Here is a 6,496-nt window from a genome sequence, read left to right as displayed (position 1 = left end):
TGGACAGGCAGCGTCTCTTATTTTGCCCAGGTCCTGGACAGGCAGCGTCTCTTATTTTGCCCAGGCCCTGGACAGGCAGCGTCTCTTATTTTGCCCAGGTCCTGGACAGGCAGCGTCTTTTATTTTGCCCAGGTCCTGGACAGGCAGCGTCTTTTATTTTGCCCAGGCCCTGGACAGGCAGCATCGCTTATTTTGCCCAGGCCCTGGACAGGCAGCGTCTCTTATTTTGCCCAGGCCCTGGACAGGCAGCGGCGTCTTATTTTGCCCAGGTCCTGGACAGGCAGCGGCTCTTATTTTGCCCAGGTCCTGGACAGGCAGCGTCTCTTATTTTGCCCAGGCCCTGGACAGGCAGCGGCTCTTATTTTGCCCAGGCCCTGGACAGGCAGCGTCTCTTATTTTGCCCAGGCCCTGGACAGGCAGCGTCTCTTATTTTGCCCAGGTCCTGGACAGGCAGCGTCTCTTATTTTGCCCAGGCCCTGGACAGGCAGCGTCTCTTATTTTGCCCAGGCCCTGGACAGGCAGCGTCTCTTATTTTGCCCAGGCCCTGGACAGGCAGCGTCTCTTATTTTGCCCAGGCCCTGGACAGGCAGCGTCTCTTATTTTGCCCAGGCCCTGGACAGGCAGCGTCTCTTATTCTGCCCAGGCCCTGGACAGGCAGCGTCTCTTATTTTGCCCAGGCCCTGGACAGGCAGCGTCTCTTATTTTGCCCAGGTCCTGGACAGGCAGCGTCTCTTATTTTGCCCAGGTCCTGGACAGGCAGCGTCTCTTATTTTGCCCAGGCCCTGGACAGGCAGCGTCTCTTATTTTGCCCAGGCCCTGGACAGGCAGCGTCTCTTATTTTGCCCAGGTCCTGGACAGGCAGCGTCTCTTATTTTGCCCAGGTCCTGGACAGGCAGCGTCTCTTATTTTGCCCAGGCCCTGGACAGGCAGCGTCTCTTATTTTGCCCAGGCCCTGGACAGGCAGCGTCTCTTATTTTGCCCAGGCCCTGGACAGGCAGCGTCGCTTATTTTGCCCAGGCCCTGGACAGGCAGCGTCTCTTATTTTGCCCAGGCCCTGGACAGGCAGCGTCTCTTATTTTGCCCAGGTCCTGGACAGGCAGCGTCTCTTATTTTGCCCAGGCCCTGGACAGGCAGCGTCTCTTATTTTGCCCAGGTCCTGGACAGGCAGCGTCTCTTATTTTGCCCAGGTCCTAGACAGGCAGCGTGTCTTATTTTGCCTAGGTCCTGGACAGGCAGCGTCTCTTTTTTGCCCATTTTGCCCAGGTCCTGGACAGGCAGCGTCTCTTATTTTGCCCAGGTCCTGGACAGCTTATTTTGCAGCGGCGTTTATTTTGCCCAGGTCCTGGACAGGCAGCGGCGTTTATTTTGCCCAGGTCCTGGACAGGCAGCGGCGTTTATTTTGCCCAGGTCCTGGACAGGCGGCGGCGTCTTATTTTGCCCAGGTCCTGGACAGGCAGCGTCTCTTATTTTGCCCAGGCCCTGGACAGGCAGCGTGTCTTATTTTGCCCAGGTCCTGGACAGGCAGCGGCTCTTATTTTGCCCAGGTCCTGGACAGGCAGCGGCTCTTATTTTGCCCAGGTCCTGGACAGGCAGCGGCTCTTATTTTGCCCAGGCCCTGGACAGGCAGCGTCTCTTATTTTGCCCAGGCCCTGGACAGGCAGCGTCTCTTATTTTGCCCAGGCCCTGGACAGGCAGCGTCTCTTATTTTGCCCAGGTCCTGGACAGGCAGCGTCTCTTATTTTGCCCAGGTCCTGGACAGGCAGCGTCTCTTATTTTGCCCAGGTCCTGGACAGGCAGCGTCTCTTATTTTGCCCAGGTCCTGGACAGTTAGCGTCTCTTATTTTGCCCAGGTCCTGGACAGGCAGCGTCTCTTATTTTGCCCAGGCCCTGGACAGGCAGCGTCTCTTATTTTGCCCAGGCCCTGGACAGGCAGCGTCTCTTATTTTGCCCAGGCCCTGGACAGGCAGCGTCTCTTATTTTGCCCAGGCCCTGGACAGGCAGCGTCTCTTATTTTGCCCAGGCCCTGGACAGGCAGCGTCTCTTATTTTGCCCAGGTCCTGGACAGGCAGCGTCTCTTATTTTGCCCAGGTCCTGGACAGGCAGCGTCTCTTATTTTGCCCAGGCCCTGGACAGGCAGCGGCTCTTATTTTGCCCAGGTCCTGGACAGGCAGCGTCTCTTATTTTGCCCAGGTCCTGGACAGGCAGCGTCTCTTATTTTGCCCAGGCCCTGGACAGGCAGCGTCTCTTATTTTGCCCAGGCCCTGGACAGGCAGCGTCTCTTATTTTGCCCAGGCCCTGGACAGGCAGCGTCTCTTATTTTGCCCAGGCCCTGGACAGGCAGCGTCTCTTATTTTGCCCAGGCCCTGGACAGGCAGCGTCTCTTATTTTGCCCAGGCCCTGGACAGGCAGCGTCTCTTATTTTGCCCAGGTCCTGGACAGGCAGCGTCTCTTATTTTGCCCAGGTCCTGGACAGGCAGCGTCTCTTATTTTGCCCAGGTCCTGGACAGGCAGCGTCTCTTATTTTGCCCAGGTCCTGGACAGGCAGCGTCTCTTATTTTGCCCAGGTCCTGGACAGGCAGCGTCTCTTATTTTGCCCAGGTCCTGGACAGGCAGCGTCTCTTATTTTGCCCAGGTCCTGGACAGGCAGCGGCGCTTATTTTGCCCAGGTCCTGGACAGGCAGCGGCTCTTATTTTGCCCAGGTCCTGGACAGGCAGCGTCTCTTATTTTGCCCAGGTCCTGGACAGGCAGCGTCTCTTATTTTGCCCAGGTCCTGGACAGGCAGCGTCTCTTATTTTGCCCAGGTCCTGGACAGGCAGCGTCTCTTATTTTGCCCAGGCCCTGGACAGGCAGCGTCTCTTATTTTGCCCAGGCCCTGGACAGGCAGCGTCTCTTATTTTGCCCAGGCCCTGGACAGGCAGCGTCTCTTATTTTGCCCAGGTCCTGGACAGGCAGCGTCTCTTATTTTGCCCAGGCCCTGGACAGGCAGCGTCTCTTATTTTGCCCAGGCCCTGGACAGGCAGCGTCTCTTATTTTGCCCAGGCCCTGGACAGGCAGCGTCTCTTATTTTGCCCAGGCCCTGGACAGGCAGCGTCTCTTATTTTGCCCAGGTCCTGGACAGGCAGCGTCTCTTATTTTGCCCAGGCCCTGGACAGGCAGCGTCTCTTATTTTGCCCAGGCCCTGGACAGGCAGCGTCTCTTATTTTGCCCAGGCCCTGGACAGGCAGCGTCTCTTATTTTGCCCAGGCCCTGGACAGGCAGCGTCTCTTATTTTGCCCAGGCCCTGGACAGGCAGCGTCTCTTATTTTGCCCAGGCCCTGGACAGGCAGCGTCTCTTATTTTGCCCAGGCCCTGGACAGGCAGCGTCGCTTATTTTGCCCTGGCCCTGGACAGGCAGCGTCGCTTATTTTGCCCAGGCCCTGGACAGGCAGCGTCTCTTATTTTGCCCAGGCCCTGGACAGGCAGCGTCTCTTATTTTGCCCAGGCCCTGGACAGGCAGCGTCTCTTATTTTGCCCAGGCCCTGGACAGGCAGCGTCTCTTATTTTGCCCAGGCCCTGGACAGGCAGCGTCTCTTATTTTGCCCAGGCCCTGGACAGGCAGCGTCTCTTATTTTGCCCAGGCCCTGGACAGGCAGCGTCTCTTATTTTGCCCAGGCCCTGGACAGGCAGCGTCTCTTATTTTGCCCAGGTCCTGGACAGGCAGCGTCTCTTATTTTGCCCAGGTCCTGGACAGGCAGCGTCTCTTATTTTGCCCAGGTCCTGGACAGGCAGCGTCTCTTATTTTGCCCAGGTCCTGGACAGGCAGCGGCTCTTATTTTGCCCAGGTCCTGGACAGGCAGCGGCTCTTATTTTGCCCAGGTCCTGGACAGGCAGCGTCTCTTATTTTGCCCAGGTCCTGGACAGGCAGCGGCTCTTATTTTGCCCAGGTCCTGGACAGGCAGCGGCTCTTATTTTGCCCAGGTCCTGGACAGGCAGCGGCTCTTATTTTGCCCAGGTCCTGGACAGGCAGCGGCTCTTATTTTGCCCAGGTCCTGGACAGGCAGCGTCTCTTATTTTGCCCAGGCCCTGGACAGGCAGCGTCTCTTATTTTGCCCAGGCCCTGGACAGGCAGCGTCTCTTATTTTGCCCAGGTCCTGGACAGGCAGCGTCTCTTATTTTGCCCAGGCCCTGGACAGGCAGCGTCTCTTATTTTGCCCAGGCCCTGGACAGGCAGCGTCTCTTATTTTGCCCAGGCCCTGGACAGGCAGCGTCTCTTATTTTGCCCTGGCCCTGGACAGGCAGCGTTACTGCAGTTCGCCATGACTGTAAAGCGCCGTATTGATACCCAGAATGCAATTGCTGTAGCACGCACACCCACACAGCCACGTAAACACAGGCCTCCGATGTGTGAATGAAATCGCTGGGATGTGACAGACGCAAACAATGTGGCGCTTTCATTCGGGGAAACATCTTCTGTGAAAGAAAACCCGTCTTCGTTTGCACCCTCTTCATACCGCAGGCAAGGTCAGCGCGAAGACTTTGTTTTGACTTTGTGTTAATTGTATTGTGTATGTACAAGGCCTGCAGCTCCTAACACAGCTGCGGGAGCCATGCCGAGCCTTGGAGTTGCCTCAATACTCCTGCGGTGTGTTGTGGAGTAGGAACGGGGAGCAACGGGAAGGACCCGGTGAAAGGCTGGCGTTACATTTAAAAATAAACATCAAAGAAAAACGGTATTTGTCGTTCATTGAAGAAAAACAGTAACTTACCAAAACGCAGAGACCATATTGTTCGTCTTTATGAAATAACAGTAACAATCTGTATTCCCCGATTAGAACCTCTGGGTTTTTGTTTGTTTGTTTGTTTTTCCAAGCACAGCGGCCTTGCACTGGAATTCATATGGATTGCAGTGCAGCCTCCTCGCTAATAGAAGCAGTTATTATTATTATTATTATTATTATTATTATTATTATTGTGCTGTTGGCCCTAACAACAGAACCGTTCCAGAGGAAATGGTAACCCTTTGCCGTTCACCTATCCCATGGTTTCAATAAATAAAGAAGTCTGTTTTTTTTTTTTTTTTTTTTAATAAAATCCAATTTTCACAAGTATAAAACTGACCCAGGCGGTTGATGGTTTCTTTATTAACGCTGATCTATGAAAGTTTTATGAACATATATGCTTATTTTATTAGTAAAAAAACAGACTTTGGCATTAAAGCTCTGTGAATATAGCCATAATATATATTTTTCAAATTTTTATTTTAGCCGAAATCCATATTATAAAAAATAAATCGTTCTTCTTAAGAGTGCGTGTCATTGAAGTCTAGTGGTGCAGTGTGCATCGCTTTCTAGACCCGCCTTCAACCATTTGATTAACCCCTTCCTATCTGCATTACCAACAGGCCGACCTATCATGAGCTAAAAATCACATTGGCATTTCCGGTTTCACCAGCAGGCTTACGAGTGGATGAATTTTGAAAGCTGTTAAAGTGAGGTAATGAACCATTTCTTGAATAAACCAGTGGCTGTCGTTTTCATTACAAGCAGTATGGATTGAATCATTTACTGATTGCAGTTGAGCATTGAACACAAGTTCTCACTTAGGATTTGTACTTGTGATATTTTGTAAATTACATAAATAAATAAATGTTATAAATGATACACGATGAGAAGGGATGGTGTTAATCGAAGAAAAGCAGTATTCTGCAATTTTGCAAGGGAAAACAAATCCATTAAAGGAAAATGCAAAAGTGTGCAGTTCAGAAGCTATTCTTCCACTAGCTATCGTTATAGTAACATGACCTCAATTATTTAACTAATCGCTAGGAAAAACAGTTTGAAACCACTTCACTGCTTAGCCCTGGTTAAGTCACTGAAAACCAATTTGTTTACTATGTTTTGAAACCTAGACTTGTGTATTTCACATTCATTATTCAAGCATGTTATTCTTTGTAAGTCATATTGTCACCTGCAGTAAAAGGCACAGTTCACATGTATACATACCATCCTTAAAATGAGCTTAAACACCCATTAAAGTTACAATAAGACTTTTTTGAATATGAACGAGGTCATTGAGGTGCTATCCATGGTACTGATCCTTCTATAGATCCTTCTATAGATCATTGATTTTTTTTAGCATGGATGCTTTTGGAAGTGACATGTGCTTAAATATGTGTACCACTGAAAATGAAAGCATTTTATAAAGGTGTTGTGTTCACTGTTTTATACAGGAAAACAGATCTCATTTTCTAGGTCTTGTGTGGTATTTTTACAGAACTCTGTAAGTAAAGGAAACAGTGTTTTGCCATACAACTGTTCAGCTGTACAACATATCTGCTATAATGTGTAAATTATTTAGTTGTTTTTTTTAGGTAAATGTTTTTGTTAATTGCAGGTATTTTACTTAATTTATTTAATGTGAAGCTAGTTGGTTCCTTGAGATAATAAAACCCAAGTGTGCAAGCATTAGCCTTGCTTTATGTTTCAGATTGCCTGTAATTCTTTTGAAGATGTCCAT

The 6,496-nt window shown here is 50.6% G+C and overlaps 1 long non-coding RNA gene across 1 annotated transcript; it reads left to right on the top strand.

Moving 5' to 3' along the window:
* The first annotated feature begins 4,319 nt into the window (after positions 1 to 4,319).
* Positions 4,320 to 6,496, top strand: LOC121310899. The gene is made up of 3 exons (XR_005948960.1): positions 4,320 to 4,501; positions 5,382 to 5,473; positions 6,467 to 6,496. It is a non-coding gene; the product is annotated as an uncharacterized LOC121310899 (long non-coding RNA).

This window comes from Polyodon spathula, unplaced genomic scaffold, assembly GCF_017654505.1.
Source record: "Polyodon spathula isolate WHYD16114869_AA unplaced genomic scaffold, ASM1765450v1 scaffolds_2791, whole genome shotgun sequence".
NCBI classification, from domain to species: Eukaryota; Metazoa; Chordata; class Actinopteri; order Acipenseriformes; family Polyodontidae; genus Polyodon; species Polyodon spathula.
This window is presented reverse-complemented; position numbering and strand designations above follow the sequence as displayed.